The sequence below is a fragment of the Cricetulus griseus genome, chromosome 3, assembly GCF_003668045.3.
Source record: "Cricetulus griseus strain 17A/GY chromosome 3, alternate assembly CriGri-PICRH-1.0, whole genome shotgun sequence".
NCBI lineage: Eukaryota > Metazoa > Chordata > Mammalia > Rodentia > Cricetidae > Cricetulus > Cricetulus griseus.
The window spans coordinates 199652352-199668904 of NC_048596.1; the positions used below are offsets into that span (position 1 = coordinate 199652352).

A 16553-nucleotide genomic window follows, 5' to 3' on the forward strand; every position below is an offset into this window, starting at 1 on the left:
TTTCTATCTGGACCAACTATAATATAACAAGATATTACTAAGGTACAGCTTTAGCTGGTCTAGAGTTATAAAGGGCTCACATCTGATGGTTTGCTTTACAGCAGTGTTTACTCTCAACACTAAAAAACAAAGTCCCACAGGACAGAGTGAAGGAACGTCCCACCATAATTATTTGATGGCCTGGCTTGGTTTGTCTTCCTTCCCTCCCCTAGGTCAAAATTCAGAACTCAGCTTGCTTCATCTTCAGATAGTTATCACAAACTTCTATCAATAAGCTAAGATAGAGCGTAACAGAAATCCAAACAACATAATCCATCAAACCTTTATCAAAGTCTTACATTTTTGCGTCCTCTATGAAATTCTTGTTAAAACCTCTACAGAATATCATACCCCTACCTCATTCCTGAGCATTCTCCCTCCCTCCACTGCCCCTTCCCCTCCCCCAACCCTGCCTCTCTCTAAGACTATGCTTGAGGTCCAGTACAAAATATTCCTGGTCATTAACTAATTAGCTATCAGCCAGCATAGGACAAACTATAGCCTTCACATCCTTAATCTACTTTCATACTCATTATCTAGAGAGGGATCCATTTTCAAAGACACAGAATGTAATTCAAAGGTTAGGTACTACAGCTCCAGTACTTGGGATACGGAATCAAAAGAATCAAGATCATCCTTGACTAGATGATAATATCAAGACTCACATGGACTACACGAGGTCCTTCTCTGGAAATAAAAATTCAGAAATGGTGACTCTGGGAATTGGAATAATGAATGGATCAGGTGTTAAGAGTACTTGTTACTCTTCCAGGAGCTGAATTTGATCTCTAGCACCCACATAGTAGTTTACAGTCTATAACTCTAGTTATAACTAGTTACAGTCTATAACTCTAGTCTATAACTCTAACACCCTCTTCTGACCTCTGTAGGCATCAGACATGCACATGGTACGCAGACATACATGTAGGTAAAACACCCATATGCGGAAGGCAGGAAGGGGGACAAGTACAGCAACCTACCGAAGTTAAGTTGATGTTCTTCCTAACACAATTGGTTTGGGGAGGAGAGTAACCCACTTGAGTGCCTGAATACCTTATATGGTTATATGGGAGCAACTGTAGCTGGGGTGTTTTGGAATATGGATTTAGATGTGTCCTCTATAAGATAAGCCCATAGTAGTACGCCAAGTGGCTCCGCAAAACTGAACACAAGGCAAATTCTTCCACCAGTTACAGGGAAGCCCATACCCAGCAGCCAGTGCCATTTCCTAGCTCATTCCACACAAAAGACAGATTCTCTCTATATTTTTTAAAAGTATTTATTAATATTTTATGTATATGAGTATTTTGCCTTCATTATATGTATGTGCACCATGTACATGCTTGGTACCTCTGAAGACCAGAGGGGCATCCAATCCCTTGGAACTGGAGTTACAAATGGTTGTAATCCAATCATGTTGGTGCTAAGAACTAGCCTTGGGTCCACTGCAAGAGCAGCAAGTACTCTTAACTCCTGAACCATTTATCTATCGCCAATTCCAATTTAATAACAGGTCTCAAAGGAATGTATTGAATATAGCCATCCTTAGGAATCTGTGGAGATTGATTCCAGGATCCTATAATGGAGACAGCAAACTCTAGAATGGTCCTGTCCCTTACATAAAGTAAAGAATTTGCATAGAACTTAGGAACAGCCTTCCTCAAACACTTAAAACATTTCTATGGCTACCACATAAACAACTGTTATACCATGACAAGAAAAAGGTTGTATGTGTGCAATTTTCCTTCTATTTTCAATTCATAGACTATATATAAATCTCAGACAATGAATCTGCAGACCCTTGATCTTGGAATTCCTAGCTTCTAAACTTTGAGAATTTGTTTTTAATTAGCTAAAAAAAAAATAAATCTGTGGAAGCAGTAAGCTACCTATAGCTGTATCTTTCAAATCCACATGAAATTTATTATGCTGAATTTACTTTGTGTATAGTAAGAGCTCAAAAAAAAAAAGCAAAACACTACAAGATTCAAAACAAGGGTTCCTGTGGTATGTGGGAAGAAAGCCCAGAATCCTCACAGGCAAAGGAAAAAGAGCTAGTGGATGCACACACCCATCACAGCAGTCTAAGCAGCTTGAAGTACCTCAGAGGACAGCACCGGGTACCTTCTTCTCCCTCCTGATAACCAGAGGGAGAGAGCCTAAAGCCAACAGTCTACTGATCCCTCCACCCTTTAATTCCATTTTGTGATTAAACTAAAATAGTTTATTTCTATAATTCACAACTAGGACTTTAATTAAGGGTACAAAGAGAATTTCATTCCGCAAATGTTTTATATCAAAGTCTAATATCAAAAGACAGCAAATACTACTGTATCCAACCTTGCAAAGTCACTTTAAAACAACAGATGACATAAAAATTTAAACAAACAAACAAACAAACAAAAATGTTCTCTAAGCAGGATGGAGCAACCCATAGACTATGTTTCCTTTGCATGCCCCAGCCAACCAAAGAACCAAAAGGTCTTGTCACGATCCAAATAAAAGATTATTTTCACCAAAAAAAAAAAAAAAAAAAAAAAAGATGACAAAAGGGCTCATGATTTCTGTATATAAGAAACCAAGTAAAGTAAGCAAGCACTGTAGCTGTGGGTTGTGAATACAAGTGACACGCCAATACAATTATTTTTAAAGGTAATTTCAAACTTAAACATTAAGTTTTACACATAGAAGCATAGGAAAATAGTGAGGTAATTTTCATTCCTATTTAGTGTTTAAAAAGTAAAGATTACACTGAAGCATCATGAAAAATGAAGTAATAAAAATCACATAAAACAGCATAAACAGTAAAAACTCATCTACCCATAAGCCATGATCCCATTAGAAGGTGGAACTCTTAACTCCAAACACATGAGAAATACAGAATCAGTACAAAATCAAAGTCCCAAGGCAGAATTCTGCTCTCAAGCAGAATCTCCAATGTGTACTCCCTGACACAAAATTGAGTCTCAGCATAACTTCCCTATGCCAAAATGTTCTATGTGCATGTGGCAAAGATGAAATGAGCGTTCTTGGTCTATCCTTAAAACTCTCTATAGAGCTTTTCAAAGTTACTGAATAAAAACTAAGGCTATTAAAAACAAGTGTGAATAAACTGGAGAAAGAATACTTGCTGCTCATCCAAAAAATGCACGTTCAATTCCTACCACCACATGGTGGCTCACAATCTATCTTATCTTAACTCCAGTTCCATAGGGCATGACACCCTCTTCTAGAGACTGAAGGCACGGGGCATATGGTGCACACACATAACTGGTGGTAAAATACCTATACATATTAAAAAGTTTTTCAAGTTTAATAAAGAAAAGAAATACTCATATGTGAGCAAAGGAGCTTCCCACTCAGCACATACCCTGTTTAAATTTTCCAATTGTTCTATAAAAGCAGTGATAGAGCAATACAGAGTATAAGTTAAATGTCTATATACCAGGAACTCAGTAAACAAGATCATCTACTACTAGAATTCTGGAATAAACTCAGGGTGTTTTCATGTTTCTTAAACTTGGAACCACTGGTATTTGGCGAGAGCCTGTAGACTAAAGCATTTTGAGTCAGATCTTTGGCCTCACCTTCAGGATATTTCTAGAACTCCTACCCAATTCTGACAACCAAAACTGTGACCACAAATGCTACTATCAGTCATCTGAGGAACCCTGGTCCAAACTGGGCACTAGAGTAAAGTGGTCTTAATGGGGGAACAGAATGCAGGTCTTATAGAGCCTAAAGACTTCCATTCTAATGAAGGGGTATCTTTAACAGGTTCCATTATTTCTAGAAAACAAGTTAAATCAAAAGCCTCTAAAATATTTGAAATAAACACTGATGAAATATTCTAGGATAGGAAAAAGCTCAACAGTAAGGAATGGAGGCAGATAAATAGGAGTTCAGGGAGAACCTCAAACTTAGTGAGGCCAGGCGGTGGTGGTACATGCTCTTAATCCCAGCACTCAGGAGGCAGAGTCAGATCTCATTGAGTTCAAGTCCAGCCTGGTCTACAAAGTTGAGTTCTGGGACAGCCAGATCTGTTACAGATAAAAACCCTGTCTGAAGAAAGGAAAGGGAAAGGGGAAAGGGGGTATAGGGAAAGGGAAGGGGAAGGGAAAGGAAAGGGGAAGGGAAAGGGAAGGGGAAGGAGAATAGAGAAAGGAAAGAAGAGGGAGGGAGGAGGGAGGGAGGGAGGGAGGGAGGGAGGGAGGGAGGGAGGGAGGGAGGAGTTTGAAGCCAGCTTGAGATACATGAGACCCTGCGAGGGAAACTCAGAATAGGGGCAGGGACGGGGATCCACAACTATCCACAAACCAAACTACACCTTTATTGGCAACTGCATTTTTCCTATTAATTACCTTTTTACTATCTACTTATAGTAGTTGTGGATTCCAGCTCAGAAGTCCACAGATCTTGAGAAAACAACAGAAACCAAGAGCAATGAATGGGCTAAAAATATAAAGTTCAGTGTGCAATGCCTGACAATTAGTGACAGAGAGACTGCCTGTCCATGCCTGGGCAGGTACGGACACTTTGTCCTCCTTCTGTATACAACCTCACCAAAATCCTATTAAAGCAATAGAAAGATAGGTCCACCCATGAATCTGAGAATCTGCACAAGATGATAACCCCAAATGCCAACAAAGAATGGCACACAAGACCTGTGTAAGAAAAAAGAGCAGTGTGTGAGGGTGCACATCTATAATCACAAGGGTGATGCAGCAGTATGGCAAGTTCCAGGTTACCCTACATTACATAGAGACAACTGTAATTTTACTACTGTTACAAATCATAATGTAAATATCTGCTGTAGAGGATAGCTGATATTTGACCTCCAAGGGGTTGCAACCCACAGCTTGAGAAATGTTATCTTAGGAGCTGCTCTAGTTGTCCCATGTCTGACACTGAGTATGAGTCTTAGAATGGCCTTAAACTGCCAATTCTCCTTCCTCAGCTTCTTGAATGGTGCAATACAGATGTGTGTCATGTTACCTGATTCCTGAGGTTACAATTTCTATTGTCCTCATTATATGACATTTTTATATGACAAGGTTTTAGAACTTAAAGATGCATGAGTAGCTTCCAACAATCAAAGAAAGGATGGGGAAATGGGATCAGAGGGAAGTATAAAGGGCAATAGGACAGATACTTATAGAGACCGTGCTATACAGGACCCCAGACTATGACAAAAAATCTTCCTCAGACAGAAAAACAGGCAAGCTGAACAATGCTACAAGTTCAATTAATGTCATAATCTGGCTGTGGTGTACTAGTTTTACAAAACAAAACCATTGGAAGAGCTGAACAAAGAATACAAGGAAGTGCTGAATCATTATCCCAAAGCAAAAATGTATGTGTGTATATAAATATACATATCTTTATCTACTGTTGAGTCATTTAATCTTAATAACCTTACAAAGTATGTTTTCATGTTATCTTTCCTTTACAGATGAAAAAACTGAACCATGGATTTATGAAAAACATACACAGTATCACATATTCAATGATGGAAGGGCCAGGACTCAAATCAGGCTAGATTCAGAGAATCACTTTTCTCTGGAAACTAAAAATTTGCCATGCATGCTGCTCTTATGGCTTTAAATATTTGCTGAAATGAATCCTTGAGAATGCAGAGAACACCTGTTATTTCCGGAATCCCTCTGACAGAATTCCACAGGCAATTGAGTTTCCTTCCCTTTCTGTGCTGTGTCATGACTAGGCCTAACACTGGCCTCCTTCCAAAGAAGCAAGACAGTTCTCAGTCTTGTCTCTCCCCTTCCCTAACCTGATGGGAGGAGAATGCATAATCACTTGCTGTTGGTTTTAGGGTGGGATGCAATGTTACTATTTTCCTGTGATATAGAATTAAAAAGAGCAGTAAAGGCACAAGGGAGATGGTGCATGCCTTTAATCCCAGCACTCAGCAGGCAGAGAAGCATGTGGATCTCTGTGAGAAAATGTAAAATCAAAAGGTGTGACCTAACCCAATAGCCCTCTGTTCCATCAGCCTGCACTAAGTAGCACAGGAACTCTGGCCCTCCCACTACAACCTTCCCATACTTGCTAAGCCACAGTTGTGAAAGTGAAATCCAGAAAGGGAAAGTGCTCCTTAGAGACTGGGAAATACCTGGAAACAAACTCAAGTTTAAGAAAGTTACTCAACTATGAAAACATCCCAAACACCACACAGGGTCTAAACCTGCACCAAGTTTCAATCAGGAAATTCACAGCAACAAACTCCTTCTAGTGACTCTCCTAATTCAAAGGAGGACAAATGGGAAATCTCACCATCTTTCAGACATTTCACCCACATTCCTGAGATTCTGACAATACATTTAAAAAAATCAACTTTTTGAATACCTAGATGAGGAAGAGATTACCAATATCAATAGCGCTCTCTCTCTCTCTCTCTCTCTCTCTCTCTCTCTCTCTCTCTCTCTGGCTGCTCTGCACCCCCTTTCTCTCCCCCCCAATAAAATTCTCCATGGGGGGGGAGACAACTCTTACTAAATCCACAGAATTCTACAGCAGCAAATTTAATAGAGCTTATTTCCCACCAAACCTCACTTGAAGCCCAGTTTATTCATGTGGCAATGCTGGCAAGGGAGCCTGGTAAGATGTCTGTGAGCCACAAAGGTGAAGTCCTCAGAAAGGTATCTAACAGATCATCTTTCTCCACAGTGTCAGGTTCCCTTTTAAGCTTTTTTTTCTCCCTTCTACATAAACCTTTGCACTTCCTCCTTCTGCCATGTTCAGCCCTTCATCAGCATCAGCCCTTCATCAAAAGCCAGAAGCTGATGCCATGAACTTGCTTCCAGAACTGTGATATAAAATACATGTCTCCTTTATACATCATCTATGCATGTGTTTTCTTTGGAGTTCACTGCCAATCTTACCTCTTTATGAGTAGTGTAGAGGGAATATTAAGATAGCAAAGGTCCATGCTGGAGTTGTTTCACCGCATTATTGTGAAGCTCCTACAGAACAACTGCTTATTTACCCTCAACTTTTCACAACTTACTTTCACGACATTTATATAAAACGAACAATACAGCAGCAGGTACTAGGCACCAGCCTCTTTTGGTAAGAAACAATCATACAGAGCTCCATAAAACACTTTCTCATTCAACAAGCCTCATTCACAGGATTCTTTGCAAATTCTCTAGATTCCCTCTCTTTCGTGCCCTAGAAAGACGATTAAGATGTACAGTGAAAGCCTCCCAACAGAAGCAATGTACCAACCTACATAGGGAGCACCCACAGGAAAACAAAACCTACTATCAATGAGGCACCATTAAAACTTGAAACGGAACTGAACAGATGGCTCAATGGTGAAGTGCATATACTGACTGTTCTTGCATAGGACCCAAGTTTATTTCTTGACACCTATATAACGGTAGCTTACAACCACCTGTAACTTGAGCTCCAGGGGAATCCAACTCCTTCTGGTTTCCACAGATACCCACACCCATCTCACACAGGCATACATGCATACACATAAATTTAAAATATTAAGTGATTTAAATAAATGAACTAACAGACAAACAAAAGCTTGAACCTAAGTGGGTTGCCTGACTAGAAACACATTTTGAACAATGAGTTTCTGGTGGGAGTGCAAACTTGTACAGCCACTTTGGAAATCAGCATGGCAGTTTCTAAGAAAATTGAGAATCAATCTACCCCAAGACTCAGCATATACCCAAAGGGTGCACACTCACACCATAAGGACATTTGCTCAACAATGCTCATAGCAGCATTATTCATAATAGCCAGAACAAGGAAAACAATCTAGATGCCCCTCAACCAAAGAATCCATAAGGAAAATGTAGTACATTTATACAATGGAGTACTACTCGGCAGTTTAAAAAAAAAGGGGGAGGGGCATCTTGAAATTTGCAGGCAAATAGACAGAATTAGAAAAATCCATCCTGAGTGAGGTAACCCAGACCAAAAAGACAAATATAATACATATTCACTCATAAGTTGATGTTAAGACATAAAGCAAAGGATAATCAGCCTACAGGCCACAACCACAGAGAACCTAGGTAACAAAGAGGACCTTAAGAGAGACATACATGGATCCACCTAGGAAGGGGAAAAAGGCAGATCTGAGTAAATTGGGAGCACTGGGGGGGGGGGTTGAAAGAAGAGAGGGGAGGAGGGTGGGGGAGTGGGGGAAAATGTTTTAAAAAGGAAAGGGTAACAATAAAAACTAATTGGGAAAAAATGTGAACCTTAAAATTGGAAGAGAAGGGCACACACCTGACACAGCACAGAACTTAGATACAACTAACAAAGTTATAAAATGACTCCAGTTGGCCCAGAGGTGGTAGCACACGCCATTAATCCCAGCTCTTGGGAAACAGAGGCAGGCAGATCTCTGTGAATTCGAGGTCAGCCTGGTCTACAGAGTGAATGCCAAGAGAGGTTACAAAAAGCCACAGAGAAACCCTGTCTTAAAACAAAACAAAACAAAAATTACTGCAGTCAAATTGTAAAGCACAAGATATATAAAATCCAGAATCACTGCCATATGCTAGCAATTCAAAGAGAAACTAAAAAAAAAAAAAAAAACAATTCCATATCAGTCATAAATAATAAAATGATAGTAAAATGAACAAAACTGTAATACTGTTAAAAGAAATTAATATCTAAACAAACGATGAAAGAAAGAAGCATAAACAACACCACACACACAAATTCTAATGTTCATTACATCAGCAACATTACACAGGGTGGGGTCTCCTGATTTAACAAGACAGCTATTGAAATACCAAACACCAGTTTCAATACTAGACAAATGAAATTCTGTTTTCTCTTGAACATTTTATGCTCTACAACTTAAAGAACTTTAATACAGAAGGAAGCAAACAGTATATCTAATATTCCTATGATCCCATAATTAAACACATTTCTGTATTATTAGAGGGGGAAATTGTAGAGGTCTATTTTTTAAAACCCCAGCTATCTGAAAAACAACCTTAAAAACTAAGTTTTTTAAAAAAAACTTTAACATTTTCCTATAACTGACACAATTTTTCCCTCTAAAAATAGATCCCTTAGGTGATGAAGACATGGCTCAACAGTTAAGAACACATACTACTCTAGAAGACTTCACTTCTAGCATAAACATCAGGCAGCTCACAACTGCTTGTGAATTACTTTACCACAGAGACTAACACCTCTGCCCTCCAGAAGGAAAACACACACACACACACACACACACACACACACACACACACTCTCTCTCTCTCTCTCTCTCTCTCTCTCTCTCTCTCTCTCTCTCTCTCTCTCAGAGAGAGGGGGGGCGGGCCACAGACACACAGACAGACAGACCGACCGACCGACCGACCGGGGAAGAAAAGGCAGACAGATCTGAATTTGAGGCCAACCTGGTCAACTTAATGAGTTCCACAACAGCCAGGACTACAGGAGAAACCCTATGAGGGAATGGGTATGAAGGAAATACCAAAAGAAAGAAAAGAGAACAACAGATCCTTGAAGGGTACACATCTTTATGAGTTCAAGATCAGTCTGGTCTATATATCATGCTCCAGGCCATCCAAGGCTACATGGTGAAACCCTACATTGGGGGGGGGGGGAGCCCCCCACACACACACACGAACGACACATCACATCAAAAACAAAACAATAAAAACAGATACCTTGAGCTGAATGTGATAATACATGCCCGCAATCCCAGCATTTGGGAGGCAGAAGCAATTGGAACAAACCTGGGCTACACAGAAGGAAGATTTAGCCTCAAAATTTTAAATATATGAATGCAAACACACACACCTGTCATTAATTCCAAATGTGAATTCTCATTTAGACTGTGAACCCACAGCAATAATTGGTACAACCTAACATCTGATGCAAAACCAAAAATTAAAAAGATTCTCTGGGGGATGGAAGTATATAATCTGACCCTATGGCATAGAACTGAGAAAAGCTGGTCTGAGTCTTTCTTGTGCTTAGTCACTAAAGGGTGAGTTTTCTTCTTTTTTGATTTTCTGTTTGTTTTTTGAAACAGGGTTTCTGTTTGTAGCCTTTGCTGTTCTAGAACTAGCTCTGTGAACCAGCTTACCCTCAAACTCACAGAGATTAGTGAGCCGCCGCAGCCGCCACCGCCACCGCCACGCTTTCTTTTTTAATAAAATTTTCTTCTTTACTAAAGATAAAATTTAACAAATGCCTTTAGGTGAGTGACTTATGAACAGGTGTTCCACCATGCAGGCTTCCTGCCAGCTGATTGCATCTACCCTCTTCTTTGGAATACAACTTCTGCAGTTTGAACAATATGTTCTGATGCCCGGGCACTGTAACCAAAGAACATACCTAATAGAAGCAACTTACTTCCTTAAGTCAAAAGAAGATTCTTATGAAATCTTTCCTGGTTCCAACTGAAAATCATTGTTACTTGACCTCTACTTGTACTCACCCTCCCCCTTTTTGGTACATGGGAACGTAAGCTAAGAAGCAGGTGCCACCAGGCTAGCCTCTTAACAAACAAATTTTACACCCATCTGAGAAGTCTCATTTACAATGAGTGAAATCTTCTAGTGTTAGTTCCCAAGCGGGCATGACAAAATCTGTATTTTTTCTTTTTAAAGAATTGTTTACAATTGGGGCTGGAAAGATGATTCTTTGGTTAAGAGCACTGACTGCTCTTCCAGAGGACCCTGGTTCAATTCCAGCATCTACCTGGAAGCTCACAACTGTCTGTAACTACAGTTCCAGGGTACCTGGCACCCTCATACAGATACCCATGCAGGCAAAACACCAATAAAAATTTTAAAAATTAAATTTAAAAAAATTGTTTACGGGGTCTACAGAGATGGCTCAGTAATTAAGATATGCTACTCTTCCGGAGGACTCAAGTTCATAAGAGACAGATCATAACCATAACTGTAACTCCAGGAGAGCCAATACTCTTCAGAACTCTATAGACACCCCTACATGTGCACATACCCACATACAGGTGGGCAGGCAAGCAGGCTCTCCTCTTCTTCTTCTTCTTCTTCTTCTTCTTCTTCTTCTTCTTCTTCTTCGTCTTCTTCTCTCTCTCTCTCTCTCTCTCTCTTCTCTCTCTCTCTCTCTCTCTCATCTTTAAAAAGACTTGTTTATAGTAGCAAAATAGATTTTGCTACTCTGGAGTAGTAAGGGTTAAATAAAAAAAAAGAAAAAAGATGGCCCCAATGCATAACTGTGCATAATACACATCTACATTCACTATGTTTGTTCCAAATGAGCTTGCTTAGTATAAAGTATAAAGCACTCTGGTACCAGAAGACTTAAGGGAGAGCTGGTGAGTGGCAGATCTTCAAACAGCCGGTACCACATGTCTACCACAAAGCCTCACTACATCCTAACCAGGACCCTTCAAAGTAACATTTTCATCTTCCTCTTTCTTGAGGGACATCAAGTTCTAAGTGGCTAAGTAATAAGACTAAAACTCAAATCATGCTCAGCTTTGGAACATGTATCTACAATAGTCATGCATACCACCTCCCATCCATATGCTGTCATTCTTGGAGCGCATTTAGGGCTGCTCTTCAAACCCTTCAATTAACCCAAAATACCAACACGGTTCTGTGAACTAAAGAGGGATAGAATTCATATTTCCAGGGCAGTCTTAATTCACCACCCCCCACCCCTTAAACCAGGAGCAAAGCAGATATGCAATTGACTTTAACTCACTTAAACAATTACTCTGTAACAATCCCTTCCACAGCAGGCTTCTCTTAAATCTATCTGAGCCTCCTTTGGTATCTCTGCTTCATCTCATTTCCTGCATGATCTTCTTCCACCTGCTTCTTATTGTTTTCCACCACCACCATTCCGCTTAGCAATCTCACAACCTAGTGCGGCTTTAACCAAGCTATTTAATTCCAAGTCTGCAACTCTGAACTCCCTCCTGAATTAAGTATGTCAAAGTCTAACTGGAGACACTCATCTCACCCTGCTTATGTATACAACGCACAGAGGGCATATTAAGTCTTTCCAACTTACTATTTTTCCTGAACTTACTACCCTGCATTAGAAGCTCCTCCAGTCTTTGCAATCCTACAAGCCACAAACCAAGCTGTTGCTTCTTACTATCAAAAGTGAGCCTGTACATCCTGTCAATTTCATTGGGGGGAGGGCATCTTATTTCTACTACCACTATCCTTATCTTACTATATCAATATTTATTCAATATATATCAATATTTATTCATCTACATTACCATAACTTAATTATCCCCACCCCAATCATATATCCAATCCAATTGATTCCCCAAACTAAGTGAATCTACCACATCTGACACACCTCTCTCATATATACATCAGTCTTGCCTACAAAATTAGTCACTAGACTAACAAGCAATATATTTTGTTTTTCAAATTTCAAGTCCATAATGAGAAGAGTATTTTACATTATGATGGAATATGTACACACCTGGGAGAACAATGCCATGATGGCACACCCTATAAAGCCCAGCAGTTGGGAGACTGGGCCCAGAAAGATCCAGAATACAACATTAGCCTACATTATACATCAAGATCCTAATAATCAACCAAAGGAAGGTTCAGAGAAAGGGTCAAGCGGGGTAGGAAGAGAGTGAAGAAGATCTAAGTGCATATGTATACATTGTGAAAATGTCACAATGAGGAAGGGGGAAGGGAGGTAGGAGAAAGAGGAGGGAAGAAGGGGAGGGGAAAAAAAGAAAATTCCACAATGAAACCCATTATTTTATAAAAATGACATACACTATTTTTTTTTTAAATATCACAACCAAGCCGAACATAGTGGGTACATGCCCTTTATCACAGCACTCAGAAAGTAGAAATGGGTGGATCTCTGACTTCGAGGCCAGCCTTGCCTGCACATCCAGTTCCAGGGCAGCCAGCATTACACAGAAAGACTTTATCTTTAAAAAAAAAAATCACAAAGGGCTCTTTTCTACTCTGTTTACCTGACAAACTTTATTAACCCTTCAAAATCAAATCTAAGTCTTGACTTAGTTCCAAAGATCTTTCATATTTTTTAAATTCTCTAAATGGTTATGTGTAGCATTTTAGAGTTTTACCTTCCATCACCATCAGAGCCAGGAGCACTGCTCAGCAGCCCACACACTCATATTATGCAATCACCCCCAACATTCTAGCTATTTCATGGACACTGGTGATGATCACTATAACCTCAGAGCTGAAGCATTGTAACTTAACTGGGTGAAACAAACGACTCAGAACACAGAAATAAAAGTATCAAAGGACTGCAAAGAATATAGTCACCTGACAGATTAATAAGTAAACATACAAAGACAATTTAGGTAAACATTACTATGGAAATTACAGTCTCTATCTTTAGTGCCATTCAATTTATATGCTTTGAGACATGAAGGTCAGCTGAGATTAATATAACTTAATTACAAAATTAAGAAGTGAAGAACCCCCTCAAACTATATCTTAGTAGCCTCTAAAAGAGTGGCCTTGGGGGCTGGAGAGATGGCTCAGAGGTTAAGAGCACCGACTGCTCTTCCAAAGGTCCTGAGTTCAATTCCCAGCAACCACATGGTGGCTCACAACCATCCATTATGAGATCTGGTGCCCTCTTCTGATGTGCAGATATATATGGAAGCAGAATGTTGTATATATAATAAATAAAATCTTTAAAAAAAAAAAAAAGAGTGGTCTTGGGGGGTGCTGCAACCTGCCTTCCACTTATATGCATGACCTAGCACACAACATACTTACCACCTCCCATCAGCACAGCAACCTCTCTAACCATGAAAGGTTTAAAAGTGATTCCCTTCTCCAGTGTACTATTCTCAAAGCATTCAAAATGCATTACTTCAAAACAGAAATAATATTGATCACTATTCCCAACTCAAGCAAAGACCAAACTCTCAAGTTACAAGCCTTTCTACCAGGTGTGGTGACACATAATCTTTAATGCCAACACTTGAGAAATAGAGGAAGGTGAATGGGAGTTTGAGGACATCCCTGACTATAAAGTGAGTTCTAGGCCAGCTAGGACTACAAAGTGAGACCTTATCTCAATAATTTAAAAATAAATAAAAAGGTTTCCCAAGGGAGCAATGTAAAAATGAGAACAGAACCACTACCACCACCTCACAACTTGCCATATGCTTTGACGAGAAGCCAGCTTAGAAAAGACAGACCTACTTTGCTTGAAAAATAGATACATTACTATCTATGCTAGACTTTTGGTTTTAAAAACACTTGGTTTTTCCCTTTAAACAGACCTTCAATCAGAGAATGGACTTGGTGCATCATCTACATAGAATTCACTACTTAGCCTTTTCAACTCACTAGAAATAATGAGACAAGGAGGTCCACAGAATATGCACTAAACTACTTTCAAAGTCTGTTTACCTACCTTCCCTCAACGTGTGTCCTAGCAATTTCACTTACTGAAGACACTGCATTTGTCTATCTATGGGATTGAGGACTGCAAAGTTAGTTCTCACCTTTCCTGGCCACACTCTTCACAAATAAATTTAATAAATAAACACTGACTTATTTCTTCCTTTACCCTCTTCCAATATATACTTGTATAATAATCTACTAGGAGAAATTTTCTCTAAATTGAGAAATCTTACCCCCTCTTTCCCAAAGTTGGACAGGACTAGTAAGTCATTTCACTCAGAATAAGCATAGCTGTGAGTCTTCTGCTTCACTCCTACCACAGATTCCCCAAGATGTGGGAGTAAACATGGTACTGTTCCTTATCAATGTGACCAACAGTCCTTTCATACATATTTCAAAACAGATGTCTCCTCCAACCCAAACTTGCTCTGGAATGAAATCAAGTCTGTGGCAACACCAGTCTCTTACAGACACACTACACTCAGATTTCAAACTTGCATAAAAACCTTTTTCAGTCAGAAAGTGGCTCATGTCTATAATCCCTGTGCTCAGTAGGCTAAAAGAGAATGAAGGTTTAGGCCAGTCTGGACTACAAAGTGAGATCTTTTCTCAAACAAACAAAAACCCATTTGATGTCAGTAACCTATCAGCTCATGAGCATCAAATGACAAGAGCAGTAAAATACAAGTTGGAGAATGTGCTGAGATCCTGAGAGCTGAGTACACTGGTATTCTAAAGAATATGTACTAACGTCTAAGACTGAATAATTGGGCAAAATCAACATCACCCTAAAATGTTAGGAAAGAAAAGGTGAAGCAGAGATTACTTCCCAGCACTCGGGAGGCAGAGGCAGGCGGATCTCTGTGAGTTCGAGACCAGCCTAGTTTACAAGAGCTAGTTCCAGGACAGCCTCCAAAGCCACAGAGAAACCCTGTCTGGAAATACCCAAAAAGAAAATAAAAGAAAACTACCTGAGATTATCCTCTGGCTTCTGCAAATATAAACAGATGCTAAAAGAGGAGGGGGAGGGGAGAAGGGAGGGGGGAGGGGAGGGGGGGGAGGGGAGGGGAGGGGAGGGGAGGGGAGGGCCAATCAAACCAGACATGTTGTTTCACAACTGCAAACCTAATACTCAAAGAGGTTGTAGCAGGACTGTCACAAATTCAATGCTGATCTTGGCTACACCTTAAGTTTCCAGTCTGGGATACAGAGTTGGACTCTCTCGGAAAACAAAAAGACATCCAATAAAACGAACAATATTCTCACATACACACTCACACACACCAACTTGTATGCTATCATTTTCAAAGGAGAAATTTACATTGTTTTTTGTTTAGGGATATTTCCAAAACTGAAAAACAGAGCAGCAAGCAGTGGTATATTGTAGTCCCAGCACTCAGGAGGCTGAGGTTAAGATCACTGGGCCTTGAAGTAGAAGGCCAACTTGAGCAACATAATAACAAAATCCAGTGAAGGAAATAAAAGCGGAATATGTCTGTTTATCATTGAACTGAAATGAAAATAAAGTCCATCTAAAAATGGCAGAGATATGTCTCCTTCCAAGAAACAAAAATGATACAAATCCTATGATAACAAATCTGAGAGTCCACCCTCCCAAAACTGTCTTCACCTTTCAATCTATACAACAGATGAAATATTTCATGCTCATCTTCTTCACTCTCGTGCTCCTAAGCAGTAGAACAAGCGGCCAACTCCCTCCTCTCGCTTCACTTTGAGTATTCTCTCCCCTCACCTCCCTCCTTCCTATTTGCCTGGTAGACAAGTCACCCCCAAACCTTACACCCCAAATTTAACCTCTTTCCTGAGATTCCCCTGATGATACTAATCTATGTCCAAAGGAGCAGTCAAGCAAGATAATTACTCACTGCCCTAGAAGCAGTCTCTCGTCTGATTAACCTTCCTAGCAATGAGGTGCAGTATGTCGCTCTGGTGTCTCAAATGTCATCATGAATCACAGTGACTACACTATCAGTGCACCTTCACATTGTGATCTACTTAATTTCCATACAGATCAAAGTTGGGTTCTGAAGCCTGTGGAGCCTCTAGCATTACTAGTATTCTCATAGGTAGACAAGTTCACAAGACACAAACAGAAAGACATGTAAGTCCATTGTA

The 16553-nt window shown here is 39.9% G+C and overlaps 1 protein-coding gene across 4 annotated transcripts in view; it reads right to left on the reverse strand.

The window, feature by feature from the left end:
• The window catches only part of Ankrd11 (ankyrin repeat domain 11), a 161512-nt gene that overhangs the window by 94119 nt on the left and 50840 nt on the right, over positions 1–16553 (reverse strand). The window lies entirely within an intron of this gene.